This window comes from Acinonyx jubatus, chromosome A2 (genome assembly GCF_027475565.1).
Source record: "Acinonyx jubatus isolate Ajub_Pintada_27869175 chromosome A2, VMU_Ajub_asm_v1.0, whole genome shotgun sequence".
NCBI lineage: Eukaryota > Metazoa > Chordata > Mammalia > Carnivora > Felidae > Acinonyx > Acinonyx jubatus.
The window spans coordinates 24,476,524-24,490,690 of NC_069383.1; the positions used below are offsets into that span (position 1 = coordinate 24,476,524).

General features: G+C 42.9%; 1 protein-coding gene across 2 annotated transcripts in view; it reads right to left on the reverse strand.

Annotated features, from left to right (window-relative positions):
* SND1 (staphylococcal nuclease and tudor domain containing 1) overlaps window positions 1–14,167 on the reverse strand; it is a 420,776-nt gene that overhangs the window by 176,857 nt on the left and 229,752 nt on the right. The gene's annotated exons all lie outside the window — the stretch shown is intronic.

Consider the following 14,167-nt stretch of genomic DNA (forward strand, 5'->3'; position numbering starts at 1 on the left):
ACAGGATTAGGATCCTAGCACTCTTTTTTTTTTTTTAAATGTTTGTTTATTTTTGAGAGAGAGGCAGAGTATGAGCAGGGGAGGAGCAGAGAGAGAAGGAGACACAGAATCTGAAGCAGGCTCCAGGCTCTGAGCTGTCAGCACAGAACCCGACATGGGGCTCGAGCTCACGAACTGTGAGATCATGCTCCAAGCCAAAGTCGGACGCTTAACTGACTGAGCCATCCAGGCACCCCAGAGAATATCATCACTCTTGATGCAAAGGAACAGAGTTTGCTCTAAGGTTTTGGGATTCCATGCTCAGGCAGAAAAACCTAGGGCCCAAACCTCTCCAAGGCAGTTATGACACGTAACAGTTCATCCTGTGCCATAAATGGACCACAGTCTTAATTCCAAATCAATGGTGGTAGACTGTTATTTTGAATGTATATTTTTGAGTGATTACAAAGAAAGTCAAGGCTTTACAGTTAGACTCAACCTGACCCAATCATAAAACAGTTGTCTCATCAGAAATTCTTAAGTTGGGGTGGGAGGGTGCCTGGGTGGCTCAGTTGGTTAAGCATCCAACTGTTGGTTTTGGCTCAGGTCATGATCTCACAGTTTCATGGGTTCAAGCCCCACAATGGGCTCTGGGCTGACAGTGTGGAGCCTGCTTGGGATTCTCTCTCTCCCGCCCTCTCTGCCCCTCCCCCACTCGCTCACTAGCTCGCTCTCTCTCAAAATAAATAAATAAACTTAAAAAAAAAAAGGAATTCTTAAGTGGGGGACTTAAATGAGACTCATACTTAGGATGGGACTATCTATAAACTACACTGAAATGGTAGAATTACACACGTGAATTTTTCTGGGGAACAGGAACTTCCCACACAGTTTCATAACAACTGCTTTCATACATAAAAGAGATCTAAAGAAAACAAAGTGGTGGATTATAGAAATGGCATATAACAGAGAGGTAGCAGGGGGATGATGAGGCAAGGGAGGCTGTAGAAGTGAGAGAGATCAGGAGTTCCTGAATCCACAATTTCCCTTTAACAACACTTTCTCGGTAACTAGGAACCAAAATGTTTCTTAATTGCTTCGGCTTCATCACCTACACCCAATACTTCCTTCCTTCCTTCCTTTTTTTTTTTTTTTTTTTTTTTTGGTTTATTTCTGTATTTTGAGAGAGAGAGACTGTGCACAGGGGAGGGGCAGAAAGAGAGGGAGAGAGAATCTCAAGCAGACCGCGTGCTCTGGCTCCATCTCACGAACCGTGCAATCTTAACCTGAGCCCAAATCAAGAGTCACATGCTCACCCGACTGAGCCACCAAGGCACCCCTCTTCCGTCCTAACTGAACTCACTTGGCCCTTTTGTAACCCTAGTGTGCCAGGTCCTCAGCAATTTATTCCAAGATAACATCAGGAAAATTAAACAGGTTTTTTTTTGTTTTGTTTTCAATATTTATTTTGAGAGAGAGGGAGAGAACATGTGTACACAAGCAGGGGGAGGAGCTGAGAGGGAAAGAGGGAGAGGGGTGAATCCCAAAGCAGGCTCTGCGCTGCCAGCATGGAGCCAGCTCTCACAAATTGTGCGAGCATAACCTGCTCCAAAATCAAGAGCTGGACGCTTAACTGACAGAGCCACTCAGGCGCCCCAACATCAGGAAACTTTTCACTGGCTCAATCCCTTTTGATACTGCACGTCACGCTGATTTGACTGCACACACTGCTGCACGACTTCCCCAGAAAAATCCATTTCGCCATTCTGCTGCCTTCCTTTTACACCCAAAACAAAGACCACCGGCCTGTGATGTCCAGTGAGAAATACAATGCTTGGTTTTTGTGGGCCTCTACCATACATTCGCAGTGTATGTCTTCACATGCTTCCCGTGTTACTCCTTCCCATCCAAGTAGGCCCACTGTCTTCAGGCCTCATGAGTGAAAGTTATTCATTACATGTGCCCAGGCAGGTCTGAACTACAGAATGAAGAGAGTTATACTGTATCCGTAGCAACAAGCTCGCCCCAAGCATTAATCAGTTACCACATCAGTGATACTTAACCTGGGGTCCTAGGTAAGCTGCAGTTTGTATGCTGGGCGTCTCTATGAAAGGATGGTAGAATCGTACTCAAATATATATAGTCATTACATTTTATCAATGTGAGTGCGCGTGTCACTCGGGTCAGCACGCCATCATGGAAGGTAACACGCTACTTTCAAAGTTCACCATGTGCTCCCCTTCATTTCTTATAGGTAGACTTCCGGCCCTTTGAGGGTTAGGAGTCTGTCCGTAAGATTTGTGATGGTATTTGACACAGAGGCTATGTTCACATCGTTATAAACTCAGGGTCATCTAGTTCCGTTATTGTTTGCCAAGTAAAGCTGAACAAATGACTGGTGACTGACTAATGCAGAATGTTGAAAATATTTCAAATTGGAGACCAGGATAACGCCCAAGTGACTGTAGGGCAAAAGAGTGAGGCTTGCTGACTCTCTTGGATACAGTTTCATGATCTATGCTCCCATTCTTAGGCATATTGGTTTTGCTCCCTGGAATGGTTCAGGCAGAGGAGCTTACAGCCTGGCCTCTGAACAGAAGCAGAAGTACATCGAGGACTAGAGGAGATGGGCAGTGAAGTGAGAGCAAAGCTCTGATCACCATAAACAATGAAACAGAACAAAGTGGCAGGGTTGTATGAAATTCCTACTAGACAATACCAGATAGATGACTGAAAGGAAAAGAAAACAATTCCAACAGAAAAGGTTAAAAAGCAGAACAAAGAGTAAATAACTTGCTAAACTTCTAAAGCACCTCTCACTGTGCTTGAGGTCACATTGGTGAATATAGTGTTTCAGCATGAACCAAATATAGATATCAATGAAACACAGCAGCGATAAACAATTCCTTTGGCCTTTCTACTGGTTCCTTGGCAGCTGGAGAAAACAACAGGGTCCTGACACTCAGGAAATAAGATACAGAGCAGGCACAGGTGCACAATGGTAGGTGGGGGTGCTAAGATTATGCAGCTGGATTTTCAACAAAATCAGAATTACTGATAAGAGAGACAGAAAAGATGGAGAGCACACAGACTAGAAATGAGAAAACTGAATCCTATGGTCAAGGGGAGGCAGGCAGACTAATGAGTCAGTAGGTATTATGAGGGATTAAAGCAAATAACAAAGAACTCTTAGCCATCATCTCATCTAAAACTAATATAAGAAGAAACCAAGACACACGCTATTGTGCCAGGCGTGACAACAGGTCTGCAGAGCTTAGGTAAGGGGGGTAGGGGAGGGAGGCAGATGGTGAGTTCCATGTCAGCCGACTATCAGAGAAGAGGTATCCTAGTGCTAGACTTCCAGGGAACACAAGCAAACTCCATTGTCCTAGATTAGGACCAAATGACTGGGAGAGCTGGGTAGAAATGGTCAATATCAGTCTAAAGTCTTTTTGAAAGGACAAGGCCACAAAAAAAGGTCAGATCAGAAGCAATGACAGCTCAAAACTGCCCCAACGATAACTGCTTTTAAAACTTTCTTCATCACAAAGGCAATACATGGCCATTAGAAATAAAAACTGGTGAAACGATCCATAATTTTATTCCAAGATGGAAGCACCACTGACATAGTTTCTAAGTGCTGATACACACACCCATCCACTTACACTTTAAGAAAATTGCAGAATAGGGGCACCTGGGTGGCTCAGCCAGTTAAGCGTCTGACTTCAGCTCAGGTCATGATCTTGTGGTCTGTGAGTTCGAGCCCCGAGTCCAGCTCTGTGCTGACAGTTCAGAGCCTGGAGCCTGCTTTGGATTCTATGTCTCTCTCTTCTCTCTGCCCCTCCCCCACTCATGCTCTGTCTCTCAAAACTAACATTAAAAAAGAAAGAAAATTGCGGAATAGTTTTGTAGTCTCTTTTTTCTGCTAGAAATGATAACGAAATGAATACTTCCTTATGTTACTTTTTACATCATTTTAATCGCTGAAGATAAATTCATCACATGGATGCAAACTCCATAATTTAATTGATCACCTTTTGCTAGCTGCTTATGTGAATATAATACTATTATAAGTGATGTCATGAGAAATAACTTTTCCTTAAAATTAAAAAAAATTTTTTTTCTTTTCATTTTTGAGAGGGAGGGAGAGAGAGAGAGAGAGAGAGAGAGAGCGAGCACAAGCAGGGGAGGGGCAGAAGAGAGGGGGACACAGAATCTGAAGCAGGCTCCGGGCTCTGAGCTGTCAGCACAGAGCCTGACACAGGGCTCGAACTCATAAGCTGTGAGATCATGACCTGAGAAGTCGGAGGCTCAATGACTGAGCCACCCAGGTGCCCCAGGAATAACTTAAATAAACTGTTGGGTGCTTGCCCAATCATTCTTTAGGATAAATTCATACAAGCGGACACATACACTGTGTCATTAGGCAACAAATATTGATAGTGGTTTCCATCTCCTTTTGCCAAGGTGAACCAGCATAACATGCCTCACCTCATGGACTCAGGGGAGAAGACCTCTTTGATTTAGGTGCTTCTTCCCTATGCCTCCCAGATACCTACCTTATCTCCACTCTTACAACTATATTTGTAATGATTTAATTGCTCATCCAGATCCCCATGAAACCATGTATTTGTTTTTATCCCCAATGTATTTGATGAAATATTTGTCACTGTAACATGAAAAAAAAAATCAGAAAGTTTTAATGTGTCTTTTGACTGAGTGAAAAGCAACAGAGTCACTGTTTAGAAAATGGTTTTTCCAATGTGAGCTACATTTACTGGGACCTACTAGGAAAGATTCATTGCTGTTCCACTAGAGATCTGGCTCTCTGAACCTGACGCAGAAGCAAGAGGAATGGGAAGTAATTCTTCTGAACTTCTGTGCCCAAAGCTGGAGGGGAAGAGTCAGGGGCAGCCTAAGATAAAACAAAAGTGCACAAGAGAGTTTATAAGAAATTTAGATGCAAAGAAAACTATGAAGCAGATTTCCTCTTCACAAGCAGCTATAAAATTGTGCACATTGATGTATCAGTGATTAATTATTCCAACTACAGTCATCCTGAGAGATTTCCAAGGATTAGAGCAAAAGTAGGATAGGGATGTTGGTAATAGAGACTCAGCTCTCCAACCCACTCAACCACCTGACATTGCAGATGAGCCAAATCAAGCAAAGCACAGCAACCCTCAAGATGACTTCACATTAAATTAGCCAAGAGCTGGTGGAGGCTACCCTGAAGGAATCAAATTAAGGAGCCATGAATGCAGAGTTTGAGGAAGGGGACAGAGACAAGAGTCGAAGGGATAGGCAGCTGTTTACCTGGCTTGACGGAGAACAAGTACGGCTGTGATCACAGAGAAGGCCCTACGAGGCAGCGGAATCCAAAGGAATCCAAAGCTTCTCCATTCCCTGGCTTGTTCTCTATTACTGAGAACCATGATCTTAATTCCAATTATAATAAAGATTATTAATCTTCCATAGAAGGACACCTATTTTGACTTATTTTACAGTGGTCAGGAATTGGGCAGTGCTTCTCAAATTTTAGTGTGTACCACAATCACCCAAGGTGTATGTTCTAAGAGATTGCTGGGACTCAACTCCAGAGTTTCTGATTCAATAGGTCTGGGGTGGGGGAAATTTTGGGGAAGTCTGTAAATTCACCTTTATAAAAAGTTTCTAAGTGAGCATGGCATTGCAGGTCAGAAGATCATACTTTGAGAACCAATGGGTTAGGGAGTCAACTTGTAAGGCATTCGAAAGAGTCAAGGGTCAATGTCAAGTGTTCTCACTTTACTGTTACAATTCATTTTGGATTAAAATTACATTTCCAATAAGATAATCTTCAAATGTTTTTTTGAAATATGTCTGAAACATATTTTGAAACCACATATTTAGGTGTTGTGTGAAAGGAGCACGAGCCTCTTAGCCAAGAGGACAGTGAGAAGGTAAGCCACTCTGTGGTATGTGCAGACAAATCAGATTACCTAGAAAGATAACTCCAGAACTTCCTCTGAATGAATATAACCAGAGCACACCAATGATTACAGCCAAGACTGGGCGAGGAAGATTTATTATGAGTTCATTATTTGACCCTGACCTGTAGAACCAGCCGGGGCTTTGTGTATAACATAGCAAAAAAACCCCTAATGGGTTCCAACCGTCCCCAACCCCTCACAGTGGTCATCAAGATATCTCACAGCTTGAGTTCTACCAGAAGGAACTGGGGGCAGGGAGAGAAGAGAAGGATACAATAAAGAGGCTGAGCAGATCCTCCTAATATCCTGAGGGAGAAAACTATCTGGAAACACAGCTCTCTCGAAGTAGCCATTTGTGTTGCTTTAAATGCAGATTGATTACTGCTATTTGGATGTTGAGTGCATCATCTTCTCTGAAGAAAGGGAAAAGCTAAATTTCCCCACATTCAGCTGTATCGTCAAATCATTTCCCCACACCAGTTCTTTTCATGCATTTTCCGTTACGGCATCTACTTGTAATAGCAAGTCTACCCTATTCCCCACCAGTGAACCACCCCCCAACTGACATGTGCTGAATCCCACGAACAACCTCATAACCATGACACCTAACTGCAAAGACAACATGTAGTCGGGTGTATACTTCCAGGGTCAAAAAAGAAAGGCCGCCGCTAGGATACTGAGGAGAAAGAACAGCCCCTTTCTCTGTGCTGGCCTCCAAGCTGCACAGGCATGACGTAGTGCAGCTGAGTGGGGAGTACAGATCATTCACCTGGCTCCAGCTTTCTAGGATACTCGGGCTAAAAACCCAACGACACCCCGATTACACAATTCTACGATTAAACAGTAAAGAAGAAAACTTTCAATCGAAGCTCTGTTTCTAACAATATTCAGTAGGACCTAGTTTTATTCAACGAGAAATTTTCATTTGTTGAGGTCATTAGATTGAAAGTGAGAAATCTTGGTTTATTTAAAGCTGTACCATTAAACTATCAAAAAGATAAGAACAGAGGCTGAATAGAAGAGATGAATTTCAGGGAAATGCTCTCATGGGAAAATTTAATAGAAATGAGAGATAGAATAAAAGAAGATGTAAGGCAGGCAGTGTTAATAACGGACAGGGAGAAAAGAGGAGGGGCTAAGAAAACAGGAGGAAAAGAGAAGAAATAGGAAAATCGCCATATCCAGAGGTATTATTCAAGTTATTTAATGTCGGTCCCTCTGAGATTACATGCTTTGTAAGGCTTGAGTCTATTATCTTTTTTCTTCATTACTATTATCCCCAATGCCTGGGACCCAGGATATACTCACGAAAATGAGAATGGAGAGAAGAAATGAATGCAAAGCCATCACATCCAAGATAAACCTGCCTTGAACAACTATTCCCAGGAGAGGAATGATTTGTTTTCTTCGAGAACTGGTTAACTCATATAATCTATACACTGTGATAGGATTTATTAGTTTTAAAATTTCAAAACATACAACTCAACATCAATTTTCTCACTGGATTGGTATAGAGATGAAACTTGATTTTTATTAAGAGATTTAACAAATCGGAACTGTGTCAAACCAGCAGTGCTGAGCTCTTCCATTTCAGAATCCTAAAGCCAGAGGTTTTAACATAGCAATGGAAAGTGCTGGTGAGTTAAGTCTTCACATTTCATTCAGAACCAATACTGTAAATGCCAGTTGAATTAAACATACAGAGAGAAGGGACCTTGTCCAAAAGTTTTGTATTTTTTCCAAGAAACAGCTGAAAATTTCTTTTTTTCACCTATCAAAATTTTGGGGAAAAACTCCTGTAAGTCAGGGAAAAAGTGGAGCTGCTATGGTTAAATCAGGAGTAGGAGACCTGCAGCTCCTGTGGTACCTGCGGTTCTTGTCAGTGGTGCTGAAAGCCCTTCAGTGGAGATACACGGACATTAGTAAGCCCCTCTCAGCCCCCAGGAACTGCATCACCCAGAGAGAATGTTACTTCAGTTTCTCTCTGAAATGGCTAATTGATATTGGCCCAGGAAAGAGCAAGTTCTAGCCTTCTGACCCGTCTGTGATGGCAATGCCAGCACAGATTTCCTAGAGGTTCAAGGAGAGAGAAGTCTGCAACAGGGAGGGAGCTGTCAACCATACTAGGTAAACACAAAAGCTATTCGATAGGATTTTAATCAAGGGCTGGTGTTTATGGGGTTTGGAGATTAGACATGCAGAAGTCAGCAAGGCAGGAGCACTAGCTGTTTTGTTTTCATTTTTGAGGCAAGGGCGTGTTGCAAGGTTTGTTCAATGAGAAAAATGAGTCTGTGTGGAGACTGGGGAGACAGGGAGCCCCGGCGGAGCTGCAGCGGGGGCAGGCTGTACTCGCCTTTCAACGACGGGGACAGCGCCAGGTTTCTAAGTCTGCAGTGTGCCGGGTGAGACAGAGAATACACACCAAAAGATAAGGGAGAGCCTGCCCTTTTTTCTTCTCCCGAGATAACCCTAACCTCATTATGTATGTCCAGAATGAATCTAAATTCATTTAAGTCTGCTCAGACACTAGACTGTTCGATGCAATTGCTTTCCAACAGTCAAGCCAGGGCATCAATTTCTTTTCTGAATATATACATCCTTATGTTGAAATTACAAAATCTTAGAAGTAAAAGGTGCCTTAAAGGAATAAAGTCCCAACACTGAGCTAACATAACTTCTGTGTTTTCCTGCAACAAGCTGCAGATTCTAACAGTTTCTAGGAAATTTTAAAATATTACGTTTTTAAATAAAGTTACTGGTAACTTTAGGAGAATGTACACAGATGATATCCTCCGGGTCTGGACATCCAAGGAAAACAAGGCACACAGCCAGGCTTTGATGCGACTCCAAGCATTACCAGCTCATCTTCAGTGCCCATAACAAGCTCAGCAAAACCCCACTTGGAAGACCTCTTAGAACACTAAGGTAATTCACATTCTGGCCCACTTCAAATTAAACTGGATGTGTCATATCAAATACACAAGCTAGAATAGGAGAGAAAATGAGAAGGGTCCCAATAATGACTCAGTATCTTGGAAATACCTCAAAAGGATACGAGACAGATTCTCTGAAGGAGTCAAAAGTCCCACCTTAAGTTTAGAACACCCATCAAGCCAAGTAATTCAGGGACCCAGTTGAGTGAGAAATACTGAAATAAAATGGGAACAGAAAATGTTGCAAAGTCAATATGGGGATGAAAAATTAGGATGGTGCTGAAAAGAAATGATGCATCAGACTCTCAAAGGAGCCCATACGAGGACCCTAATAGGGGGAACCAAGTACAGGAGTGTCAACACAAAGTGTGGGTCAGCTGTATATAAGGTTTTTTTTGTTTTGTTTTGTTTTGTTTTGTTTTTTTGTTGTTGTTTTAATTAAAAACACGAAGCACACACACTGGAGCTCTTAGAACTCTGGGGGAAAAAAATCAACAATTTTTCAATGGAGTCCATGAGAGAAGCGAGGTGGGAGAGTACCAGCAAAATGCCAAAACCTTATCTTGCCAGGACACAAGGTAATGAGGGAGGAGGCAGCCGATGACAGACAACTAAAGTGGAAAGGAAGGTGCCTATTGGGATTAGGGGTTTATTCATCCTTTCAACAAAAAAGATGTGCTTTCCTCCAAATATGCCAGGGATCTGAGACATAATGAGGGTTTCCCAAAGGCTGAGAGGCATGTGAATGAAGGGGCCTCAAAGGGTCGGCACACTGAACACAGTTGCCTAAGTGGTGTGAGCCTGTTTCTGGCAGGCAGGTGGACAGGTCTGAAAGCGACAGGCAAACTTCAAACTCTTCTTCCTCTCTCTCTTTCCTGGCTTCCCAGGACGCACATAACACATCACTCCCTGAGCTCCAATCAGATGGTCTGAGGAAGGACGGCAGAATATACCCCCTTGCGGGGGAAGCAGTGGCTGCAGAGCCCTGAGAAAGCTCATCGACTCCTGCGCTGCGCTGACCCAAGGAGTCCGCTGAGTTAGCAGGCTGCCCTTTCCCCAAAGCTTACGCTTCTCTAAAAGGATTAATGGCCAAGCAGTGCCGTGGAAAGCAAAGTCCAAGGAAGAGCACTGTGCGCCACTGCCAATACCACTAGGGACAGCCCCGGGGACAGGACGCCAGGGGTCAGGGACAAAGTAATCTGTTGGAGTCAACACCCTCGTGGGGAAGGGCTAACATAAAGTACTGGCCTTGCTTCATTACCTTCGCCCACATATTATTTACCCAACAAGTTCCAGGATGAAAGACTGATAGGAATATAGCAGATGTTACTAATTTGGCCTTTGCTAAAGCATTAGATATAGTACCTCAAGAAACTGGACTTGGGAAATTAATTCAAATTAGCTGGGTTCAGCAGACAATCACCAAAGACTAAAAAGTAGCTGAAGGGTGAAAATCAAAAGACAGTTAAGTGACAGTCCATACGGTGAGAGACTCGAGGTCAACACTGAAGCCATTCTTGTTTAGGGGTTCTATTCAGGGCCCAGGAAAGGAGTAAACATCTCACTAATGAGATCTGCAGAGGACACTAAGCAGGGAGGTGGAGGATCTGCATAGACAGGGGCATAAAATTATAAGGCAGAGTTCAACTGGAAAAACAGCTAATCTATCTAGGGGAAAATAACCCTACCCACAGATAATATTCAATGGACAGGCAGGATAAGGGGCAGCAGAAGCATGTAAAACGAGCTCTGACATGCTGTATCGTGACAGAACCAAGTAAGAACTCGAAGGCAACATGGGGAGAGTATCATGGGGGAAGGAAGTGCTTCAAAGCGAAAGCAAACTAAAATAAAGCGGAGTGCCAGAAAACAGCGGGGTCAACTCTACCACTAAAAAGGGGGGAAGGTACGTTCTGCACTGAAACTATTTTTTAATAGCTACAAAACCCCCATTCCCATCTGGCAGGTGTTCCAGTCTTTCTCGGATCTTCATTCACCTCGCTGGGAGTCAGTGTCTAGAAGATGGCACAGGGCTGCCCTCCTGGGGCTCACTAACAATACGGCTTTAAAGGAAGACTCACAGTTCACGCTGGCCATTTCTCCTAATTTTTTATGAGGTCTGTACTGCCTTATGGCAGTGCCTCACAGGTTTGGGGAAGTGGTTAATTCCCCTCTGTTTACTCAACCTGCAACACTGCAATGACCCCGAAGCCAGTTTTTCTACCATCAGTCTGAAAGCAATGGCTCAACACAATTATCTCTAGGCTGCTCACTGCTTTAGCAGACAAGCATGTGTTACATTGATTCCACTTAAAATGAGTGCTAAAGAGGTTGTTTTCTTCTTAAACCTCAAAGTTAAAAAATTTCACTATCCTCAACACCCAAGAAACAAACAATCCAATTAAAAAATGGGCAGGGTCACGAATAGACATTTCTCCAAAGAAGGCATACACATGGACAACAGATACATGAAAAGATGCTCAACATTACTTATCATCAGGGAAATGTAAATCAAAACTACAAACAGAGATCATCTTGCACCTGTCAGAATGGCTAAAATCAACAACACAAGAGACAACGGGTATTGGTGAGGGTGTGGAGCAAGGGGAATCCTCCTGCACTGTTGGCGGGAATGCAAACTGGTGCAGCCATCCTGGGAAACAGAATGGAAGGTTCCTCAAAAAGTTAAAATCAGAACTACCCTATAATCCAGCAACTACACTACTAGGTATTTACCCAAAGAATACAAAAATACTAGTTCAAAGGGATACATGCACTCTGATGTTTAGAGCAGCATTATCTACAACAGCCAAGTTATGGAAACAGCCCAAGTGTCCAATGACTGATGAATGAAGAAGAAGTGGTGTACAAATACACGATGTAATATTCCTCAGCCATAAAAAAGAATGAAACCTTCCCACTTGCAATGACACAGCGAGAGCTAGAGAGTATTATGCTAAGCGAAATTGGTCAGAGAAAGACAAATACCATAGGATTTTACTCATATGTTGAATTTAAGAAACAAAATAAATGAGCAAAGGGGTGGGGGAAAGAGGGAGGCAAACAAAAAAACAGACTCTTAACTACAGAGACCAAACTGATGGTGAGCAGAGTGGGTGGGTGGGAGGGTGTGTTAAATAAGTGACGGGGATTAAAGAGTACACTTGTGACAAGCACCAGGTGATGTATGGAAGTGTTGAATCACTATATTGTACACTTGAAACTAATATTATACTGTATGTTAACTGAAATTTAAATAAAAACTGAAAATATTTACAACATAATCTGTACAAATGTCACCATCTATGCATACTCATTAAACTAGCATGACATAGCTATTTCCAACAGCGTAAGAAAGCTTGTTAGGGCAGCTGGCTAGCTTAGTTGGTAGAGCATGCGACTCTTGATCTCAGAATTGTGAGTTTAAGCCCCCACATTGGGTATGTATAGCTTACTTTCAAAAAAAAAAAAAAAAAAGTAAAAAAAAAAAAGTGAAAAGAAACAGAAAGCCTCTTGTGGACTCCCTTTCCAGAGCATCTATGCAAATTATTTTCATGTCTATCTATCTGCCTGTCACAAATATTCACTAGTGGCAGAGTGACCCAGGGGCAAAAAACAGGAGTCTAGATCCTACTGTGTTGCTTAGTGCTCTTGCTATGCTAGGAATTCATAAACCTATTTTTCAAGTTACCACTAGGCCTGGCTGAGCCCACCCACAGGCTGAGCACAGACTCACCCTCCGAGTCCCACCAAAGTACAGTGTAATTACTGTCCATTTCCTAGAAGAGCTAGGTTATCAAATAGTACTCAGAGATATGAAGCCACATTTCCCCCTATGGGTTCTTTCAGCCAGGCTGCCTTAGTGATAATATAGGCAGGTCAAGGAGGAGGAAGTGAGGAAGGATTAAGAGAAACACCAATTATGGACCATATATCATGTTATTTTATGCTGGCCATTAAAGTACCTTAAATAACCAAAGATATCGGTGTTTTCACTGAACTCTTTGTGTTCATGAATCAGATTTTAGACAGGGCCTATTGGGAAAAGCCCACAAGAAAGAATCCAAAAAGCCACAACAGTCTGACAGACTGATTTCTTAGCTGACATTCTGTGTGACATTCGACAGATGCTCTATCCATCAGGATGTGACACAGGGTTAGAGGTAAATGTCACATATCAGGGCAATGTTCTGGGCCAAAGAGCAAAAGAAGTGATCTCAATGACGAAGTCTGAAGTATAGATAACATGTGCCCAAACCCATTCCCCCTCAAACTGTAGAGCACAGCCTGGTAACTACTAAACTTCTAGAACTAAGTAAGTGGCTGAGTGCGGCATACACCTCTTTGAAATATGGGCTATATTTTGTTTGAGACCAAACAGTCTGCTGAACTACCCAAGTCAGTTCACCAAGAGAAGCTCGTGTTTTTTTTTTTGTTTGTTTTGTTTTTTTTTAACGTTTATTTATTTTTGAGACAGAGAGACAGAGCATGAACAGGGGAGGGGCAGAGAGAGAGGGAGACACAGAATCTGAAACAGGCTCCAGGCTCTGAGCTGTCAGCACAGAGCCCGACGCGGGGCTCGAACTCACAGACCGTGAGATCATGACCTGAGCCGAAGTCGGACGCTTAACCGACTAAGCCACCCAGGCGCCCCGAGAAGCTCGTTTTTTGCTCTTTCCTGGGAAATCTGGGAATCACTAAACTACCAGCACCACCCCGTGACAGAAGTCTCTGTGAGTAAGAGCCATAAGCAATGTCACTGGTAAGAAATAACTCTGAGCAGTACGCATGTCCTTGGGGCAACCGGCCACAGGGATCAAGGACAAGAGTAAAATGTCACAAGGCTTCTCAAGTGCTCTCCTGCCAGCTGTCAGAAGTGTGAAACCAAAACTCATTTCCTAATAAATGTTTTCATTTCCTCTGTACATGACAAAAGGTTGAGGGGTGATAAATGGGAGGGGCTGGGGAGCAGAGGTCTCTGGAGGTAAGAACCTGAGGCAAATGTCCTGCACACAGAGGCAGAGATCCATTGTTAGTCCCAGGGAATGACAGGATGGTGGTGGTAAAAATATCTTATACAATTATGTTCTCACCTAGGAGTCATTTTACATCTAAATAAGATCATATCTGATATATGCTTATTTTGCAGATTTAAAAACAACGGAGGCCCAAGTAGTACTTCATCAAGGTTACACAGCACATTTCGAGGGTGTCCCTTTTCTTCTGATGGGGAAAAACTGGGATAAAAGCGTACTATAAGCTTTCCCAGCATATTGCTTGCCA